The sequence below is a fragment of the Parus major genome, chromosome Z, assembly GCF_001522545.3.
Source record: "Parus major isolate Abel chromosome Z, Parus_major1.1, whole genome shotgun sequence".
NCBI classification, from domain to species: Eukaryota; Metazoa; Chordata; class Aves; order Passeriformes; family Paridae; genus Parus; species Parus major.
In genome coordinates this window covers 49804255-49818407 of record NC_031799.1, presented here as the reverse complement: position 1 = coordinate 49818407, position 14153 = coordinate 49804255, and the positions used below count along the sequence as shown (strand labels likewise).

The following is a 14153-nucleotide window of genomic DNA, read 5'->3' as shown; positions in this document are numbered from 1 at the left end:
TGATTATGATCCCTGGGATAACAATACCACGGCTAGTTACTAGCAGTCTCACATGAGTAGTTTTAGATCCACTTATTCCACCAATTTAAGGACAGTTTCTTGTTAATCTTAACATACACTTTAAGATGTAGCATGACTACAGAAGACAGCCAATATTATGGTTTGAACTGCACAGACAGTCCAAACTGTTACGTGGAAAAAATCGTAAGGCAGAATGCAATAGAAGTGCAACTCAAGATTGTCAACACCAAACTGTATGGTGCTGCTGACACCTAGGGATGGATAGGGATGGAGGTGATAGATGACCCATTCCTGCAAATATTCTAGGTCAGATTAGATGGGACTCAGAGTAAACTGAAGATGCCCCTCCTCTTTGCAGGGGAGTGGGACTATGTGACCTTTAAGGGTCTACTTCCAACCCAAACTGTTCCATAAAACTTATTTTTCAGTGCCTTTAGAGGCCACTCACTTCACTCAAAGGACAGCAGGCAGGGAAGAACATGTAAGTATGAAGGTGAAATTGAAGAACAACTTCATGTTCAGTCACGTTTAGCAATCCTCCACAATACTCCAGGTAGCTACCTGGTTTTCATGACCACTACTATTTATCCAACAGAAGACACTGCCATGAGTTGCTTAAACACACATTCCATTCCTTCCTACCTCCAAGGTCTAAGAGAATTGTCCATATCATACTTCAAATTAAATAATTTTTAAGTATGAAGTAAACACAGAAAAAGGGCAGTTAGCTATTATTAAAATACATGAGCCAGAAGCAATACCTTAACTATTTACAATCCTCACCTGCTCTGCTATCCCTTCCTTTCATAGTCAGGAGTTCCTTACCCCTATCCCTGCACCCAAAGCCTCCAATTTGATCCAGAGATCACCCAGTAAAATGTAACACAGAACACTGGATAGCCAATAAGGTACTGTTGATACAAACAAGCCATGATCAATCAGTCACATAATGTTAATTGGCAAAGATGCATGCCTTTCACACATTATCAGCTCATAACTGGGTACAGAAGTATGTGACAGAAGCATTATTGCCAAAAGTAGTTTCAGACATAAGTATTCAGACATGAGTATTACAGTTTTTAGTTGTTATACAAAAGTTCCCCTTACATAAAAGTACCTATGTACCTAGTCTTTTGCCTCCTCTCTTTAACCTACCATTCAACTGTATAATGCCACAGCCACTTCCAGAAATTAGGAAGCTAGAAATGCAGATGTTACATGTGGATAAACAGGGATATTAAAGTCTAACACACCATAACATAAATCAGACTGATACTGCTCCATGAACAGGCTTATTTCCATCTTTACAGCCATCTTCCATCTCCTGACTCATTAGCCACGTCTTCCCACTTTTCATCTCCATTTAAGCTACGTTTCCTCTCCTACTCTACCAAAAGCTGTTCTAACAAGCAAAGACAGATAGTACCCACACCAAGGCACCCTGATCCACAGGACATCATACAGCCCCCCTCTGAAAAGTCTAAACGCTAAAATCCAGACGTGTTCTCCTAGAAGTGTGCCCAGAACACCCTATGCCATCTGAACCAGTATTTTAAAAAAGAAACAAGAACAAAAAAACAAACCAAACAAAAGGTAGCAAAGCTCACATTTAAACTGTTACACAAGCAACAACTTTGAATAACTTCTACTTTACACACACTGGGCCACTGTCACCCCTTACACAGAGAGGTCATCACTAATATCATCACACTCATCATTCGTGTTGTCAAAGGATTGTCATTTAGCCCAGAACTACCCTTAAGGATTTTCACAAAAGCTTTCCGACAGACACTGCTCTCAAGTGGTTCATGCAAAGGTACATACTTTTACTTCCCAGAGGGCTCTAAGGACTACTTTAAAATCTAAATATGTGCACCTCTAGGCTGATCCCAACCAGGAAAACAAGCTCAGACAGACTGCTGTTACTCTTTCAATAAGCCAACTTGCACAGAGGAAAAGACAACTAAATTATTTTCTCTCAAAAGAACAGTGTCATACAAGTCCTAAGAATTAGTAAGCATTTGGGTCTACCGTTCAGGAAAATGTCTGTCAAAAAAGTGCTGATTGATGATTGCTGATTGATATACTTTGCTCTAAGTGCAAAGGATAAGAGCAGCATATAGTAGCTAACAATATTATTTGTTCAATTACTATCCCAAATACCTAAAGACTGAAGGACTGGAAGAATGTCATTCTGTAAGTCTGACACAGAAATCAAGTGTTACAACTGTTAAAATTGTGTAAACGACTGAGTTTCACCTTAAAATGCACTCAATAACAGCCAGTAGTTTTATACTATGCTGGTGTTTCTGGTTCAACCACAGCTGAGCTTGTTTCCTTTTTTCAGTAAGATTCAAACTCTGCCATGCCTCAGTTCTCTGTGCAGCATTTTGTTTTGCCAGCAGAAGTGGAAGACAGATGAGTCATTTGGGTCAGTAGGAACTTCAGGTCATCTCTAGTCTCACCCACCACCATCTCTCACGCCATGTGGAGAGATTGCTCAGGTCTTTAAACTGTATGGGCTGAAAACTCTCCAAGAAGGGAAGCAGCACCATCCACCTCTGTGGACACTAGGCCCACTGCCCAGCTGTTCTCAGGGAAAGAAAAGCTCTCCCTCACCCCATCTCTATGACCAAACCCAGCTCACCACCACCAGGGTCCAGGACATTCTGCCCCTAGTCCTGTTGGCACCACTGCCACGTCTGCTGAGTTCTCACACAGCATTATGGAGTCAAGCATACCTTAAACAGACAGACCAGGAGGCTGATTAGCTTCAAAAACTCATAAATTTGGTTAACAAGCACAATTTGGGCAACCCTCAAACTATTCATATTACATTCAGATATGAAAGGCACCCTCTTTGCTACATCCACAACATTTTCATGTTTCATGAAACTGAGGCTCTTATTCACACTTATTAATCCTGATGTACAGTTTCCATAATTTTTCTAAGGAGGATTAGCTAATTCTTTAGTCCATACACATCACACATGGCAAACATGTACCACTCACATTCAAGTATTCAAAGCTGCCCAGGCAGTATCAAGCTATTCCCGAGTGTACCATTTCACATCCTTTTGTGTAGGTCTGTGTGAAATCCTGCCTCCAGGTACTGCATTTGATAGCAGTTTACTCACAGTTACCCTAATCTGGACTGAACATATGAATAACCACATGTTTACAGCTCTTCCTAATAGCCTAACAGTCAGATTTTTTGAGATGCATGCAGATAAAAACAACACAGCCATCTTAGGTCAAGCGAGTCATGAAAAGATACATAAATCAAATTTTAAAAGGGCAAGTCAACCCAATTTATAAAACAGGAGAACGGCTACAATTAGATGGTCGTTAATTTTCAGTATTTTAATGATTTATCAAGTAGTACCAGCAGCCACAGAAATTAGATCTTGGACACTTTCAGTACACACAAAGATTAGTCAAGATTGATATGCAGAAGTGTAAGCTAAATCTGACACTGCACAGTTAAGTTTAAAAAAAAAAAACAAACTTCTACAAAAACTATCAACTCATCTTCTGTTCCCATGCACTGCTTCGAGCAGGAAAACTGATGAATTCAATCAATCATTCTATGCAATTAACTCCAAAGACAGACAATTTGACTTATCATTTCTTCAGGAACATTGACATTCCTCATTTCAGAGCACCTAAAAATGTTTCAAAACAAGTAATCTGTACTACGCCTGGTTACACAACACACAGTACTTGTAAAGATCAAAAAAACCTGCATCCACGAAAGAAAAACAGGCTATGTTTTTGCCACAGCAGAAGTCTGCATTATCTACTCCTTTTGTAACAGCTAGCTCTACACTTCTAACAATACCAAACAGGCACAGAAAATTCCTGTAGATTCACAGGATGGTCTGGGTTGGAAGCAATCTTCAAATCATCTAGTTCCAACACCTGTGCTATCAGCAGTAGTATCTTCCACTAGATTAGACTGCTCAAAGCTTTGAATAGGTCATCCTCTGTTATATCACTCAATGTAGAAACAGTCACCATCTCAAACATCTGCGTTGCACATGAAACCTTCTCCACACAAAAAAAGAAAACCTACAGCCCAGTTATAATTTCAGCAGAAAAAATATTCTTGATCACCAGAGGTATGTCCAAAAACAAAAAGCATTGATTTCCACCACGATAGCCAGTTTCATATCGTTCAGCTGCACTGGTTCAGAGGAATTTCACTACAAGAACCACTTTTCTTATAAAAATAGCCTTTAGCAAAAGACAAGCGTGACTCCATTTAATTTTCTTTCAGTTTGCTCAACTGTTACAGAAAAAATTCAGCTACTCAGTTGGTTAATGAGGCTGTAATTCTCATCTTGCCTACCAACATCTCAACCATGGATGCAGTCCAAAGCAAGTGCTATTGCTATGCCAAGTTTCACAGTTTAGCTATCTGAATGCAAAAGCAGTTTCTACTGTCTTCTTCACTTTATGCAGTTCACTTTGTCAGCACTTCTCCAGTTCCCTTCAGAATGGGTGCTCTGGCCAGATTAGCTATAGCAGTTTTATGTCAGGACCTCAATTTGGGCTTGTAGCTCAAGGTACAAGCACATAAAAATTAAAAAGTCAAACTCATTAATACACTAATTTCTACTGCATGCATGCAGTACATGCATAGTCTGTTACAAGCAGCATATGGTGTTTTAGAGTTATGACTTTAGTTGTCCCTCTTTTGGAAACAGAGCGTGGCTTATAAAGCTTATTTGGGTGGAAATGAACCACACCAGGATGTCTGATGAGATTTCTACACGTGTTACTAGGGGTAAAAATAATACCCTTAATTACAATTATAGCAGGTACCAGGATTATAAGATCTAAATTTAAAAAATTTAAAAGCCCTTCTTAAATCAACTGTGATATGCAAGCAGTACATGTTCATCTCTAGTTATGCATGCTAGATCAACACTAGAGAAGAACAGCAGACATAGAAAATTTAAATAAATCCCAGTATTTTGCCTTGCCTTTAAACTGGGCTGAGTTGATGCAAATTTAATTTTATTAAATTAAATGTAATGCTAATGGATAAATAAAAACAGAGGTCACAGCATTAATTTTCCAGCATTTCAAGAGGACAAACAAAATGGATGGCACCAAAACGAAGACTTAATTACAAAAATAAAATGGAAACATACAAATTAAGTATGCTACCATTCCTGCAACATATTGCCCATTTCAGTGCAATGGTGACATATACATGTGCTCAAAGCAACTTCAGAAATCTAAACAGCCCATTAACAATCTTCCTCTGCCAAGACAGATGGCCACAATACCTACTCTCTCCTGCTTCCATCTTCCTTCCTCTATCAAAGAGAAACACTCTTTGCTAGACCAGAGATATAACAGACCTTCTCCTCCTCTCCTCACTACTTTGCACACGGCTTCTCACAAGGTCACCGGGAGCAGTGTTGCAAGAAGCCTTAACTAGTACTGTAGGTCATCAAGTACATTTCCCCCCCACTGGTCCCATCAACTATAAAAAGCTATTGCACCATTCAGCACACCTTTCTCCAAAGATGCTGCTCAAGTCCACGCATAGCTGTTCCCACATTATGTAACAGATAAGACCATAACTTAAGAATGCATTCAGAAAATAAGCTGATCACAAGTAAGACTTGGAGAAGTTCTCCACTTCGGTACTGAAACAAAAAATCACGTACCACAAAACTAGAAGTGGCAAGTTTATAAGGCCAAGTCTGAATAGCAGGCAGACAAACACCTGCCCTTTTTCTGGTGTTTAGATATTTAACTCTTAAATTTTGATATCCAGTACACCAAGTCTAAACCACGGAAACCATTGCTTGAAGGCACTTTATAGTTACATTATTAATAACAAGACACTACCATGACATTCTTATACAATTTTATTTACATTAAGGTATGTTAACAGCAAGCTTTCCATAACCTGACAGAGAAACAGGCCTATTGGATGCCAAGGCTGACTGTCCAAATCCAAATATATAGAGAGACAGTTACAAGATCAAGACCCTCAAAATCACATTTTTCCCTAAAAAAATTCAGGTACCATGAATGTGAGTTTTTGGTATGTATCTAGAAATACACTGAGAAATTAGAGACAAAGCCAGCTCAAGAAGCCCATTTCAAATGTTTCAAATGTTTATGCCTCATGGCATGTAGGTACAGTATAAATACCTACAAAATGTACTGAAATCTCTACCTCATCATACATGCCAATGCAGCTAGGTGGAAATGGCATAGAGTATCCAAACTATCTTCTGACCTCATTCCTCCTCTACCTGCCTCCAGGTAATATTGCGTAAATTTTCATCAGTATAAATAATAAACAACAGAAAATTAAAAAAAAACAAAACACAAGAAAGACAACTCCTAGTAATTCTACCTCTGAAAAAACACGTAATAACAGTATTGCAAAATACAATCAGCAGGGACACTACTGGTAGAAAAGTTTAATTTACACGACCTTTCCCTTTCCATGGCTGAATCGCTTTCTCTCAACCCTTATAAGAGGAACTGACTAAGGCATTTGCCCGTAAATACTTGTTTGAATTTCCAAGAATTCTTTTCATCCATTCTGTAAAACAAATCCTACTAACTTCCTTTCTGACATCAAGATTTAAGGCACAGAAGAACAACAGTACTCCAGTGATCATTCAATGGCAGTTTCATTCCATAAGAATACATAAAGCTTATTCAGCTAACTCTGATTAAGGACTTAGCTAAACAAACTCATCCAGAGCAGTCTGAAAGCAAATGCAGCCAGCACAGACGTACTAACAGAAAGTCTGCTCCACACATCACAGTGAATATTTCAGGACACCCTGAGTACTCTTTCCTACATCTGTGTAGACTGTCTTACAATGTACTTGAATGTTAAAATGTTCCCTCTTTTGCCAGTAGCTAGGTAGTATGTACTCACAAGACGGCATATGCACACTTTACAGTATGTAACAGCAATTCAGTTACTTTCCATTGTACAATGCTTTCTTTCTACCTCTACTCCACACTCTTATACACATCTAGATATGTAACAGCAATTCAGTTACTTTCCATTGTACAATGCTTTCTTTCTACCTCTACTCCACACTCACCTGAAGAAGTTAGTGAAGTGTCTTATGCCCTTAACAGATCCCAAGTGTTCCACAACCTCAGTATTTTCTAGTTTCTGCATCATTTGGGCAGCTACAGCAGGCTTACGAGGATATATCTGGTTTTTTGCTAACTGCAGCTGAAAATCAAGCTACGCATTTTCATAACATCTTGCAGCTCCATCTAGTCTAAGAATCTCTGCAGTTTCTGATTAGCAGCTGGACTATTTGAACCATCAGCAATACCATGACTGCGTGAGGGAATGAAGACTCAGTATTACCAATGTTTCACATGAAGTTCAAGACTGCCTAAAATTATGCTCATTCTGATCCTTGGCTGGCATGCTCACTGCCAGCACATTTAAACACCTAACTCCCATCCCAACTTTAATCAAAAAACCACAGCCTTTTTCAAACACACATTACACTTAAGTTTACTATGACTACAAAAACAAATTAAAACCCCTGTTGCTTAAGTAGAGGAGAACCACCAGTCTCAGACAGAATAGGAAACAGTATGACACTAGTTTAATCACCATCTGGAAAACTTCAGCTTGTTCCCAAGTCACAATTTTCAAGTGTATGAAAGTAAGACCTTCCCATTACAATTTTCTACATTATGTAATTACTGCTCTTAAAACTCAACATATTTTTCCAGCCAAGTTGAATTTAGACTGTAAGCTACTTCAAAAGCTTAACATGGCTTTAGAATTTTTAAATAAGTTTCTGTGAAAGCATATTTAAGATTTCTTCTGTGAGCTTTTTCTCTTTCACTTGGTTTTAAAGCTGAAAATCTGCAGTCCTTATAAAAATACAGACTACTAAAGCCAAGTGTTTCACTGAGGCCACCTTTCCAAGATGTAATTAACTGCAGAGCTGTACGTCATAAAGTCTACGTAAAACACATGCTCTTCCAAATACAGTGAAGACCAACAACTAGCAATTAGGTCTCTCATCAAAGATTCTGTCAGACCTAGCACTGCATTTAGTAGCTCTGTAAACATTAGATGCAAGGGAACTCCACAAATAAACAATTCATACTGAGCAGTAAGAATTCTTGCCCAGTATTGGCAGTTTGTCTGAGCTTCAGTGGGAATCAGTCAAGAAGCCTGTAAGTGTTATTTAGCCACCAGAGACTTGGTATGGCTTTCAGAATTTCCATATGGATTAGGCAACAAAACATCTTGATCTGGCCCACCAGCTGTAGTAGCTGAAACTTAAAAATGGTCTTATTTCAGCTTCTCCAGAACTAATCCTCCTGAGTGCGTCAAATTGGGTAGATTTTACACTGGCAATATCAAAAAAACACATGTAGCGGCTTCCTTCAGAAATGGAACTACAGATGTACACCATCAGCTAATCCTGCTGGACAGTGTCGTGATTTTTCAAATGATTTGGGGGCTGTCAGGAATCTCCGTGCACTAAAGCAACATTCTCTCACACTTTTCAAATGTTATCAACAGCTGGTAAAACTCACTGTCCTCTGCAGACACTAGCATCTATCAGAAAAGCATTTCAGCAAAAGTAGAGATGGCATTAAAGCAATACAGAAATGTATTTCCATCACAAATTGAGTTTATCCATTAGCTGACAGTTGGATTTATTGCAATGAAGAACATCATTGGTGACAAACAGAACCAAAAGGGATTATGTTGCAAGACAAAGAGTTTTACCTATAAAAGCAGCATTTCTGCATCGCTGTTACTAGACAGGAGCTTGTACTTGCATCCTTGTACTATTTTTAACTGCAAAGTCTACATCTGCAGGGGTATTGACTTATTTTAAGAAGCACAAGAAAACTGAGCTATTCCTTGGGCTTTTAGAACACTAGATCATATGTCATCTATTTCCTACCTAGTCTCCAACTAAAGTAAGCTTAGCTTTGTCTCCCAAAAATTCTACCTTAGTATTACAAGGACTTAAATAGAACTCAGTTTGGGCCTTCACCAGAGTTTGAATATTGTCATCTAGAAACCTGAGAGATATCCTGCAAGCGTTTCTGTCTTTTTTCTTTTAACCTAGATCATCTAGCTCTGTCTTAAGTATGGTAGGTCACAATTTTTGAAAATGCGTTAAGTGAATCTTTCCCTCCCATTAAAACAGCATTTAAAAGGAATCAGAAAAAAGAATAAAAACTTCAATGTCACATTAATATGGCAAAGTCACAATAAACTTACTTGCAGGAATATTAAACTAGCATGATTACCCTAATAATAGGAAAACATTAATGTAAATACAAGCATATTTGAGACACATCCACCACAAAGAATAAAGCAATTAAAGATGACCACTGCATATAGAAAAGATGAACCACTCCACCAGAATAAAACCACATAAAATAAATCTATTGCCGAAGCAGAAATATCAGTGTGGGTAAATCCAGAAGACATTTGAAAGGAGCATTAAAGATGCGCTTGGTCAGATTTGAATACATCTGATAAAATTCCTCAGCAGTTTCAAGGTCATTACTATGTGTCTGTAGTTACAAATGCTCAGTAATATATCAGACAAAAACTTCAAGTATCTACATTTCTCTCCAATTAAGTAATATTCTGTTATACACAGAACTGTCAATTTTATATTTGCAAACAAAATTATTTACACATAATCACTATAAATGAGTTTGAAGTCCACTACTAGAGCCATCTCTCCTAATACAACATTTCTAAAAGGTCAGAGAAACCAGATTAAAAATCCTGACTATAACTTCAGGATTCATGGAACTGAAAAAGGAACACTGAAGCTGTAACTAATACCACTGTGCTTCCTAAACCAAAAGTCCCCAGATAGAGGAACACCTTCCAGCCTCCCTCTGTTCAATTTACAACTGGCCATCAAAGCGAAGACAAATTCAAATGGCGTGGAATTTTTCAGCACAAAAAATCGGGAACCTACTACTTTTCAAGAAAATACACATATCCTGAAACAATTCATTAGGTGTCACAACTTTATCCAAGATCACTTGTAAAGACACAATACACTTAAGTCCTAAGCAGCTACTAAACTTTATCAACCAAGGATGTCTTCTTAACTTAAAAAAAAATAGGGCAAGACCTTTTAGTCTCAGAGACTTCAATTAAATGAACTACAATCAAATGCTGTTTTATAAAAACAAATTTTCTTGTGCGTTTTGTGTGGTTTCTCTCACTGTTTTTCCAATAGCTTTCGGTTTTCTCGTTCTAACAAGTAACACCTGAATTTAAACGGACGCTATCAAGGAGGTAACGAGGTGAAAGAGCTGCCTGGCTGCTCCTAGAGTTCTCACCATCAGCGTTACGCAGCTGAAGCAAAATCCACTCCACGCACGTACGGCAAGAATGGGAATTCTTTTTTCCGAGACGCGGCAATCTGAAAAGGCAGGTAATACACCGAACCTCGGTAATGCTCCGTGCAAAATGCAGGGATGACGATCCCTCAGGCTGACCAAGCTCGGGCGCGCCACGCCGCTGCGACCCTTGGCTGCATCAAATAAAGCATGTGACGGCGCACGCTCCCACCCCCATCCCCACAACAACGCCGGCTCCCCTCGGGCGGGAACTCCCCAGCCCAGCAGAGCCCACTCGCAGGGCGGGACGCTCCGCACCGCCTCCCGCGGGGCCTGGGACGGCGAAAGGCCGGGACCAAGCAGGACCGCGTGCTCCGTCGGGGCAGCCGCGCCTGTTCCATCGGAGGGAGCGCTGCCGCCGGCCCCACCCGCGGGTGCGCTCGGCTCCCGCAGGTGCGGCGGGCAGCCCTGCGGCCCCTCCGCAGCCAGCCACAGTCCCCACGCCTTCCACCCGCGGCCCTGCGCTGCCCCACGGCTCCGCCGGGCCGGAGGGCACGCTCAGAAGGCGGCAGATGCACTACGGTGGGCAAGAGCGCTCCGGTTAGAGCAAACTCAGGCGCGAACTGGACGGAAAGGAAGGCACAGCTTGCGGGGAGAATGGCAGCGACGCTCAAGTGGCCACACTAGGTGGAAATAGGTGGGGTGACAGTCATTCAGAGAGATGCTGCGAATTAAACAGAGGGCTTATTGAACAGTGTTTTGTCTGGAAGACAAGTGTTTAACCACAGTAAAAAGGGGGGAGTGGGGCGAAGGAAACGGCCAGAAAAGGCCTAAGGTTAAACAAAAAGCGATTAAAGTCATCTAGAACGAGACGGAGAAGGAGATGAACTAACCGCTTGCAGAAAGAATAACCCACTGTCAGCAACTGTCAAGAAACCCCTCTTTAAGTAACACCACCGGTACCTTGGAGTTTGGAATCCAGACCGCAACAAGGCGGTACCGAGGGAAATCCGCCGGTCACTGACAGTACTAGGGGACGGTGAAGGTTTCCGCATACGCCTTGATTTACCTTTACTCTTTGCTCGGGTAAAACCACGGCCCTGGCCGTGCGCCGGCGGCCCCTAGCGCAGCCCGCCCCGCCTTCCCGCCGTGCTCCCCGCGCGGGCTACGGTCCCGCTCCGGCTCCAGCTCTCCTCCACTCCCGCTCCGGGGCGAATGCGACGTCCCACCAAGCCTCTGCCAAGACAGCATGGCTCCCCGTAAACCCTGTCTCCGTTCCCAGCCCCTCGACCCGCTCTTCTTTAAGCAGCCCGGGACCGGCAGTCCGTCTACTCGCTGCCCTGCAAGACCAGCGAGTTTCCCGGAGCGCGCTGCTGCCGTCCGACCCGGGAGCGGAGTGGGGGAAAGGTGTCTTCTACCCAAGAGAGCGGCGCAGTGCGCCCCGCAGCCTCCTCACCTGATGGCTTTGGTGCTCCCGCTGTCCCACCGTCCCGCACTCGCCCTGGCTCCAACAGAGGAGACTGGCTCGGTGACGGGCAGATAAAGGCCCCCACAGCCCGCCCCCGCGGCCACCGCCTGAGTGACGCTGCCGGCGGCCACTCACTAAGCCCCGCGCCCGCGGGGCCGCGCCCCCGGGCAATGCGGACACTTGGCGGAGCCAAGGCCGGGCGGGCCCTTCTCGTCGAGCACCTTCGGACGACGAGCAGAGCATGGCCGCGGAGTCTGCAGATTAGGATGGGGCGGGAGCTTGCCTTCCCCGTCCCCGGTGGGGTCAGAGGCAGGACACCCACAATGCTTGCTCATCTCCCTAAGGGTCCCCGACTGGCCGTCTTTCCCTGTACAATGTCGAGCCCCGGAGGCTTCACGCTACCTCCCCTCCTGAAATGGCTCGGCGGGGCGGACGAGCCCCCCCCCGGCAAGCCGCCCGCCCGAAGGGGCGCAGCAGCAGCGAGCACTCCGTGACCTGCGACGAGCATAACCGCTCCCGGAGCGCCGTCCCGTTTCCGAGAGGCGTCCGACAGCAAGGGGACCCGTCCTCGTCCCCCGCAAGGTTCGGCTGCCGAGCCCCGCGGCTGCGCTCCTGCGGGCGGCTCGTTCCGCGCGGGGAGCGCTCCAGCGAGCGCCCAGAGGGATGTGTGTCATTTGTGGCGGTGGGAGGGTCTCGTCCCCGCGGGAGTGCACGGTTTGGTGTGTCCCCCGCCCTCCCAGCGCTCCAACTAGTCAAAATACACGACTAGTCAAAATACACCGCCTCGCCGCCAGTCCTTGGAAATTACTTGAGATTTAACTATCCATTTGTCTCACTCATATAGATATCACATTAGTTATTATATAGATGGGTACGGTGTAACGTACTGGCAGCAGCATAAACTAAACAACAATGGCAGTGCTCGGGGCCGGTCTTTGCCGGTAGCACAAGCTGCAGCGCCAGCGTTTACCATCGCCGCCTCTTCCTCCTGCCCAGACCCTCCCACCGCTGCGGGGACGGAGGGCGAAAGGACGGGAGACGCGCCCGAGGACGGGACACCCCGTCGGTCCCTTTGCCCGGAGCCCCGCAGTGATCCCTGCTGCGGCTGCCGGACGCAAACTTTCCCCACGCACACCGGTGACCGCTGTCCGCGTCCCCCGCCGCCCCGGTAGGACCACGGACAGAGACCGGGGCCGCCCCGCCCACGCTGCCCATGCACCGCCGCGCAGTGCCCCGACGCCCCGAACAAAGGGACGCGCCCCCCCCCCCGCGGCGGGTTATTCATCGCCTCAAAAAGACACGGGTCCGCCCCGCCCGACGGCAGCAGACTTCTCTCCGGGAAAGCTCAGCGGCTCTCCTCATCCCGCCGCCCGCCCTCCGCACCCGCTGACAATAAGGCCGACCGCGTCTTTGTGCGCCGCGGCACGCAGTCGTCTCCCGGCCCCGCAGGAAGCCACAAAACGCCGTGCGGTTAATGCAATTAGGCGCGGAGAGCCTTATCCCGGCTAATCTGGAAATGCGAGTTGATCTCCTCAAAGTAATACCGTCTCCCTTCACCCGCGCGGTGCGGGTCCGTCCCCTCGGATACTCCCCGCAAGGAGACGTATCCGGAGCTGGACGGGCGCGGTCACGCTGGGAACTTTGCGGCCGGGCCAGCCCAGGTAGGGGTGGACACGCCGTCCTGCGTGGGCGCGGTGCGGTCCCCCAGGTTCAGCGGCTGCCCTCCCGACGCTGCAAACACTTCCAGCAACTCAGCTCCGCGGGCACGCTGCCATAGCCGCGCACTGCCTGCCTCAGCGCCGTCGGCACGAACCGTGTCAGTACGGAGCAAGCACAGGTGATCAGCATATCTGTACAAGGCATGCACCTCTGGGATCGGTCGTGTGGACCCTATCGTACACGTACAGTAACAGAAAGAATCGAACCATAACTTACCTTCCTCTCCTCGGCTTACCAAAAAAAAAAAAAAAAAAAAAAGAAAAAAGAAAAAAAAAAAGTATCGGTGCAGTTCTCCCGATAAAGGAACAAGAGCCAGATGGATAGTTCTCTCAAAGACAAGAGCTAAATTGCTGACAGTTATAGAAGGAAGCAAATAAAAACCAAAACAAAACCAAAAAAATCCTTTCCCTCCCCCACCCCCAACAGTCCGACACTAGGGGGGGAAAAAACAAAAATTTAAAAAAATGGAAAATTAAAAAATGATAACGGGAGAACTCAAAAGGGAGAGAGTGACAGGACGAGCCTCCTTTCGCAACCCAATGGAACAAAAAGAGGGGAGGGAGAAATGAAGGAACAAAGAAAAGAAGGA

At 44.6% G+C, this 14153-nt stretch overlaps 1 protein-coding gene across 6 annotated transcripts in view; it reads right to left on the bottom strand.

Annotated features, from left to right (window-relative positions):
- Window positions 1-11923, bottom strand: part of ELAVL2 (ELAV like RNA binding protein 2) — an 89512-nt gene extending 77589 nt beyond the window's left edge. For 2 of the 6 annotated variants that reach the window (XM_015615136.1, XM_015615138.1), the window contains exon 1: window positions 11834-11923. The gene's annotated coding sequence lies outside the window, so the exon portion shown is untranslated. The remainder of the gene's footprint in view (window positions 1-11833) is intronic. The other 4 variants (XM_015615134.2, XM_015615137.2, XM_015615135.3 and 1 more) reach the window with 3 other exon arrangements.
- Window positions 11924-14153: the final 2230 nt, after the last annotated feature.